Genomic DNA, 8,137 nt, shown 5'->3' with positions numbered 1-8,137 from the left:
GGGATTGGGCCAGATAATAGCAGACCAGTGCCGCCTAGCCCAGCTTTTAAGCCCGGCAGTTAGCCAAGGTTAAGGAAGCAAGCACTCTCTTACCACCGGCTACCTGCTTTTGTGTGAACCAGGCTACTACTAGTAGTAGGCAGGCTATTACTAATTCTTGGGGGATTCCCCAATGCAGTGCGTGCGTCACACACTGCATTGTGGGATTCACAGAGGCTGGGCCTCTGTTTACCAGTGCTGCCAGAAGCAGTGTGGAGATTTGTGTGGGCGTGCAGCTTGTGCACCGCCCAGGCTGTAAGCGGTTGTATGCGGGAAGGTAGGTTGAACTCTGCCTTCCCCTCTGCCCATGTACGTGCAGTCATGTGAACTGCCCCACCGTGTTCTACCTGGGTTTAGGAACTGTGTGTGCTCCCAATTTTCAGTTGTGTGGAAGCAAGGTAGGAGGAAAACCTGGGTAGAAGTGATTGTGTTGAAGCAAGGTAGGAGGAAAACCTGGGTAGCTTTTCCTCCTACCTTGCTTCACAATCACTTCTACCCACGTTTTCCTCTTACCTTGCTCTCAAGACCTACCTTGCTCTTACCTTTCCTCTTACACTGCTCTCAAACCCAGGTAGAACACAAGTTTTTGATTGTGTGAATGACCTCTTTATATGTTATCCAGTCTAGTTTTCAACAGGCCTCCCCATCCTACCAATATAATACACTTTTATTAGGTTGACCAATGATAAGCTCAAGAGAATTTAAAGCACAATTGAATTGGAACTGGGTCTTTCTAAAATGACATGTGGGGAAGTAGAACAAGAGAAGGTTTCAGCAATAGAGAGCAGAGGACTCCTGTTCCCAAAGGAGCATTAACACAGCAGAGTCATTCCAGCTGATTATCAATATTCATGCTTGGGTGTACATGTGTGCTTTAAAAACAGAAAATGAGCAAGCAAGTATTCACAGGGGAACTGGACTCAGAAAGAATATGCGTTGGGCATGCTGTCTCTAAACCACATTCTCTTCCTCAGTGATCACTTTGGAAATCAAAGGAGGGAACAAGGTGGGAAGAGGGAGACCAAAGTGATCAAGGAGGGGGAGAGCGAGAAGGCTCAGAGGACACTTTTGACCCAATCTTCCTTCAATCATGGTTCATTCCATGGGGAAGGAATAGGGCAAAGAAAGTCCTTTGCCCCTATCACTTTCCCCTGAACTTCCTTGAGGGTTTCAAATTATAACAGGATAATGCTTAGAGCATATTCTTAATGTACAATTGAACTAATTCAGACCATTGGCCACATAACTGTTATAACTTGATGATGACCTTTCGAACATAAGAAAAAGAAAAAAACATAAAAGCTTACACTACCTGGATAATGAACAAGGCCAGTTTAGCCTACTTTCCTCAAGGAAAGTACGCTTATGAGATCACCTAGCATTCTGTGTGTGTGCCTGTGTCCCCCCCGCACCAACTTCGCAATGCCTGGACCAATATGAAGCAAACTGGGTACAGTTGTAGGGACACATAGGGACATTTCAACAGCATAGTTTGTGATGATGTCATCCACCCCGATTCAAGACGGTGAACACATAAATGTTTGAGGAACAAATGGGCTAACTTATAGACCATCTAAACAATTTGAACAAAATTTGGTACAGTTGTAGTGAGAGACACCTCAATGGCATAGTTTTTTATTATGTCATCCACCCCAATTCGAGATGGCAGACACAAATTTTTGAGGTGCAAGTGGGCTAATTTGTGGATCGACTAACCAATTTGAACCAAATTTGGTATAGTTGTAGTGAGTAACGCATAGGGACATCTCAATGGTGTAGTTTGTGATGATGTCATCCACCCCAATTCAAGATGGTGGATGCGTGAACATTTGAGGCACAATAGGGCTAACTTGTGAACCGGGTAACCGGTGAGAACCACATTTGCTACAGCTGTAGGAACACATAGGTACACCTCAGTGGCATAGTTTGTGATGATGCCATACACTCCAATTCAATATGGCACATGTGTGAATGTTTAAGGCTGAAGTGGGCTAACTTGTGAGGATGAAAGTTGTCAATTAAGATTATAGTGGAAGGAAAGTAGGCAGATTAGTTCTTACTGGAACAACTTGATAAGAATTAAGATTAATCAAGAAGTAAACCACTTTATGTCTGTAGCACAACTAAACCAATTTAGACCTGGGGGTTTACCAGATGGGGATCTACACCAGTTTCCCAACACTTAGAGTCAGGGTGCTTTCATACTAAAGAAGAATTAACGACAACGACATCAGGATGATAGGGATGTGCATGGAACTGGTGACTGCCGGTTCGAAGGTCAGGGGGGCGGGGGATAGCTTTAAGAACTCTTACCTTGTTACCCTGTTAAGAACTCTTACCCTGTAAGAACTCTTACCCTGTTACTCTTACCCTCCTGCCACGGTTCCCCTGCTGGTGCTGTGCTTTAAAGCGGTCCTGTGGGCCAGCAGTGTACCCCCTTGCCGCCCCAGTGTGTAGCAGACCGGAAGTGCCCGGTGCTTGAGTGCAAGTGTGATATGCGTGCGCACATGCACGCACTGGGCACTTCTGGATACTTCAGGTTCACCATGCACTGGGGCGACAAGGAGGTACGCTGCCACCCCACAGGACCATTTTTAAGCACAGTGCCAGAGGGGAAAATGTGGCGGGGGGAGCGCCCCCCCAGTCCTTAAAGCTATCCCGCCCCCCGCCTTTGAACCAGCTGAACCACCAGACTTTCAAACCAGTTCGGAGGTCCATAAAAGGGCCTCTGAACCAGTTAGTGCTCCGAACCAGTTACTGCTCCGTTAGTGGATCTCCAGTTCGGAGGTCCGTAAAAGGGCCTCCAAACCAGTTAGTGCTCATCCCTACAGGACGGCAGCAACAAGGTGCCATTCATACAGCCAGTGGCATTATTCTTTTTTTCTTGACTTTGGGCTCTTAAGGCACATATCTGCATTATTAAAAAGTAGCACTTTTAAAAATGTGTTGGGTTTTTTTCTCTCTCATTTCTAATATGCTTTCCAAGGTTTTCTCTGCACTTTTAAAATGTGTGTGTGTTTGTGTGTCGTGCGTGCTGCTCTGGCAGTAGAGTGACATGCTGCTCTACCAGAACAGCAATTAATTATTATTTATTATTATAATGAATTATTTTCTGCTCTGGCGGTAGAGTGGCATGCCGCTCTATCACCAGAGCAACAATTTTTATTTTTTATTTTAAAGGAGAGGGGAAACCCTTGGAAAGTCTGTTAGTAATGACAGAATATTCCATGGAGGTGGAGGAGAGGCAAGGAAGGAGAAGGCAGTGGGGGTGGCAGCAGTCGCAATCTGAATGGCCCAGATTTACTTTGATTTTTGCTTATTTATACTTATATGTACTTAAAAGCCGTTTATGTACTCTCATCCCAACTCGTGCTAAGTAAAGTCACTTACACTGCAGTAAGGTTGGGAGTCTGGAAAAGCTCCTATAGCACAGAGATAAACTAAAATACATCTGAAAAGTGGAAAGTAATCCTCTGATCCATTATCTGCATTCTGTCAGTTCAAGAGATAAGACCTTATCTCTTGGTGATGAGGTGGTGATAGCTTGTGGCACTCCACTCACACTCAACCAATAGTTTGGTGCCTACTCTCCTGGTCTTTTGAAACTCAGTTTAAAACAAAACAGAATTGTTCTCTATCTTCTAGTGGGGCTTAACATGTCTGATCCTGCTGCTAGTGGTTTTTATTATATTTTAGTATTGTTTGTTTTTATATTTTCTTGGGTTTAAATAAATAAAAGCCGCCCAGAGACGTAAGTTTGGGCGGGGTATAAATGTAATAAAATAAATAAATAAATAAATATATTAGACGCTGACCTGTGCATTATGATTGGAAGGCAAGTTATATTTTAAAGAAAAAAGAGGGAGTGAGTGAGTGAGTGGGGTCATAGGGTAGGGAAGAGAGAAAAGAGACTAGTAAGGAGTGAATGTTTGAATGTTTAGGAAAATAAAACTATATAGATAAATAGTGCCTCCATGTGGTTGTTCTATGATGTTACTATCCTTGACTTCTTTTTGTTATTGGCAAAGATTGACTGAGTGAAAGAGGAAGTCAGGGACTGTAATATCATAGAAAAACCATGTGGAGGCACCACTGATCTAGATGCTTCCTGTTTGAAGTTAGTTCACCACGTTCTGTTCTTTTATCCAAGCATCAAGAATCCAACCATATATTTCTTAACATTCAATCTTATAATGGGTCCTATGCATACTTACTCAGAAGGATGTCCCCCTGCGTTCAATGGGGCTGACTCCTACATATGCATAGGATCACAGGTGAAAACAGGTCGCTTATAGAGAAGCCCTGCCCAAGATTTCAAGCTTCTGTTGTATTTTACACTGGCCATCCCATCACTTGAGGGACCCTTTGATGTAGAAAAGTGACACAGAAACAGAACAAACAAACAAACAGGTTACTAAAATAAAATCATGTCTCTGGTGAGAATTATGCAGCTCTCCTTTTTTGTTGGTATTTTATTTTTAGTTACAGGTGATATTATGACTGAATTTGCACAGTTGTGCAAGACAAAATAAAAATTAAGGGGGAAAAGCAACTAGTGTGACAACTGTTGGCAGGTGCTTGCCATTTTGGTTCTAAATTACTTTGCACAGTGATTACAAGGGCTAAACATTAATTATGAAAAGCATAAGAAAAAGCCTCTGCTGCCAACTTCTTCTGAACCAACAAGCCTTAACAATAGCAACAGTAGCAGTGTCCGATTTTGGGGATTTTGTCCAAACACCTTTCCACTGGCTACATTAAACACAGTCAACAGAAAATTCATCCAAGCTCCCATATATCATTACTGCCTGATTTGTCCAAATTCTCATATATTATCCGTGCCTGGAATACTGGACCCATGCAGGGCAAGTGAATGACCAAAGACAAATCAAATGCACATTAAAAATGGCTCAGTAAGGAACTTAGCCTGCAAATAAAAGTCTTTAAATCTACTTCAGATAATTCAACTGATTCCGTATGCCTGACACCCACAAACCACACAGGAACTGTGCTGATCACATGTGGTCCAAACAGGAGACTGAGGTCTGACATGATTAACAGGAGAGGTACAATATCAAAATGAATGCAGAGTAAAATCCCCCACAAGCTGATACCTGTCCCTTGAGTCACCTCTCTGCATCCCTTTCACTGGAATACAAAAATAGACAGGACTGAAATTGCCTTCTAGACAGAGCTTCATTCTTCAATCTTAAGGAGGTTTGCATATCCCCTGAAGATGGAGAGAGACAGGCATGTGTGGGAAACAAAAGGACAACTCAGATATTAGATTCCAATAGTTTTTTTAATGCTGCAATTAAAAAACAACAACAACAACAACAACAACAACCAGTTCATGGAAGAACTTAAGAGATGCAAGCAACATTTCCCAGTATGTAACTGCAGTGATGGGGAAAGCTGCACCTATAAACTTTTTGCATCTCGCACAGCTGTTCCTCTACCAGGAATAAAGATGTCAGATCTTAGAAACATGATACAAAACTCTCCCACATTTCTTTGAAGAGTGGCAAATAAAAATCCAAGGGAAATGTTATTACATGTTTAGCTTGTTGACTGCTGCATCAAATGTATATATAAAGTGCTGCTCATTGAATGAAACTCATTGGGTGACCCTGGGTCAGTCACTTATCTCTCAGCCCTCACAGGGTGGTTGTGAGGATAAACATAAGCATGTACACTGCTCTGGGCTTCTTGGAAGAAGAGTGGGATAAAAATGTAAAAATAAAATAAAATAAATCTCAAGAAGGCCAACAGGCTAGCATTGGAGACTGGTACTTTTGCCTCAGGATGGCCTGGTGGCAATCACCACCATTATGGAGCAACAGCAGCTGCCTGTGGAGCACTGCTACAGTGGCTTGAAGGACTTCTCCTGCCGGAGGTCTCTTCTCGGGGGTGGGCTTTTTTCACTTGCTTGCTGTTGCCTGCAGTGGCATCAGCAACACCTCCCACTGTATTTCGGATGAGTGGCAGCTCAAAGGAGGGCCACCTCTACTCACTTGCCTACTCGCTCTCTTTGGATGGCAGTGGGGAGAGTATCCAGCAGCTCTGCCTCTGCCAAGAGGGTCTGGGCAAGCAAGCCCCTCCACTCACCTCTGGGCAGTGAGGCCAGTCCAATCCCATCTTCCACCCAAAGAAAGGGAATAGAAGCGGCAAGAACTCCTTGCAGCTGCCTCTGCTGCTCTGTCACCCACTCCAGTGAGCAAGCGGCAGAAGTAGCTGCCACTCACGGCCTCTGTTCGCTCACCCTCTCCCTTGGGACAGCACAGCATGGCGTACGAGGCCCGAGTGAGATCCGACTGCCATGGGGCCTAGAGAGAGGCAGTGGCAGCAACGCAGAACCAGCATCGCTGCAGGTGGGTCCGGAGGATTTGGGCTCCATGCCCACCCGCCAGACTAACCCCTGTGTGTGATAGCTCCATGAGTACTGCAGGCCGACAGACTCACGACGCTGCTGGTGGGGGGGGGGTCGCCCTCACCGTTGGCTTCTAGCACGGCTGCTTCTCCTTTCATCACTCTGCTGCTCAAGGGAGCAGCAAGCGGCAGAGCGGCTCCAAGGAGTCACCACTGTCTCCGCTCACCTGCCAGCTCCCTTTAGGTGGCGGTGCAATGCAGGGCAGGGTGGCCAACAACATGGGGCACACCAGCTCAGGGGCGTAACTATAATAGGGCAAGGGGAGACAGTTGTCTGGGGGCCCCCTGCCTTGAGAGGCCCCCCAGAGGCAAGTCACACAACTGACTCCCCCAGCCCCGCACCCACCTGGGCTTCCTTCAGTTGTCTTCATCCTCCGAAATTGATGTGAGTGTTAAGACCTGGAGCTACCAGAACAGCATGTCTTTCTCTAGTACCATTACATGACTTGCATCATCCACAGTTTACAAAACAGCCTCATTTAAGATTTTTTTACTTCATGAGCTGAGCTTCAGTGAGTGGGGGGCATTTTAAAATCTTGTCTCTGGGCCCACTCCAACCTTGCTACACCCCTGCGCCAGCTGCTGTTGGGACTCCAACTCCCATCACCCACAGCCACAGGGATTGTGTGAGAGGGAGATACTGGAGTTGTCTCCCTGCTCTAGACCGTGTCGTGGGTCAAAGAAGCTATTTGTGGGACCACCAAGAGAGCATGCGTGTGAAAGCCCTGCAGCTGCGCTCCCGTCCGCTGCCAATCTCTCCCGCTTGGGCAAGCAGCCACTGCTTCTGCTCACCCTCTCTGGGCTGTTGGGGCCCCAGCCCGTCCTCCCTGTCACCTCCACTGACAAGAGGAAACGGGAGGGTGAGCAGCCAGCAGCATCTGCTGCCTGCAGAGGTGCATCTACGTAAATTTGGAGCCTGGACCTAAAGGCCTTTGGAGGACCCTCATGCTGCAAGTTAAGCATCATTTTTAACACACAGGTTCGTGAGGACACAAACCACACCACCCAGACAGACTAAAGAGGATTTGGGGGCAAGGGCATAACTATAATAGGGCAAGGGGAGACAGTTGTCTGGGGGCCCACCACTGCCTTGGGCCCCCCCCCCCCCGAGGCAAGTCACATGACTGACTCCCCCAGCCGCCCCGGCTTCCTTCAGTTGTATTCATCCTCCAAAACTGATGTGAGTGTTATGACCTGGAGCTACCAGAACAGCATGTCTTTCTCTAGTACTATTAAATGACTTGCATTGTCCACAATTTACAAAACCTTAAAAAAAAAATTAGGATTATGTTCTATTGTGGCACATATATAAATTTTACTTCAGTGAGGGGGGAACCCATTTAAAAATCTTGCCTCTGGGCCCACTCCAATCTTGCTACGCCCGTTTGGGGGCCCCCAGGGGGTATGGAGGCCCTGGACTTCAGCCCTGAAGTCAAGGTGTAAGAGCACCTCTGGTTGCCCACATTCAGCGGTGCGATGCAAAGAATGAGGCCCGCTGCGGGAAGACACGAGCGAGGCTACCACGAGAATGTTGCTGAAGACCTTCCACAGTTTGGAGCCGAACTTCTCAAAATAAACAAAAAGTAGTAGGATTCACTACGCGAAATAAAAAAAAGTACAAAGAGCTCCGATGCTCTTGCGCGCTACAATCTGTACGGCAGTGTTAGAC

At 46.1% G+C, this 8,137-nt stretch overlaps 1 long non-coding RNA gene across 1 annotated transcript; it reads right to left on the bottom strand.

The window, feature by feature from the left end:
• Positions 1-4,264: 4,264 nt before the first annotated feature.
• Positions 4,265-8,117, bottom strand: LOC128339926 (uncharacterized). Its single transcript, XR_008313334.1, has 3 exons — positions 7,918-8,117; positions 5,154-5,187; positions 4,265-4,402 (listed from the first exon to the last, which is right to left on the bottom strand). It is a non-coding gene; the product is annotated as an uncharacterized LOC128339926 (long non-coding RNA).
• Positions 8,118-8,137: the final 20 nt, after the last annotated feature.

The sequence above is a fragment of the Hemicordylus capensis genome, chromosome 1, assembly GCF_027244095.1.
Source record: "Hemicordylus capensis ecotype Gifberg chromosome 1, rHemCap1.1.pri, whole genome shotgun sequence".
NCBI classification, from domain to species: Eukaryota; Metazoa; Chordata; class Lepidosauria; order Squamata; family Cordylidae; genus Hemicordylus; species Hemicordylus capensis.
The sequence above is the reverse complement of the archived record's forward strand: the minus strand, read 5'-3'. Positions and strand labels throughout refer to the sequence as shown.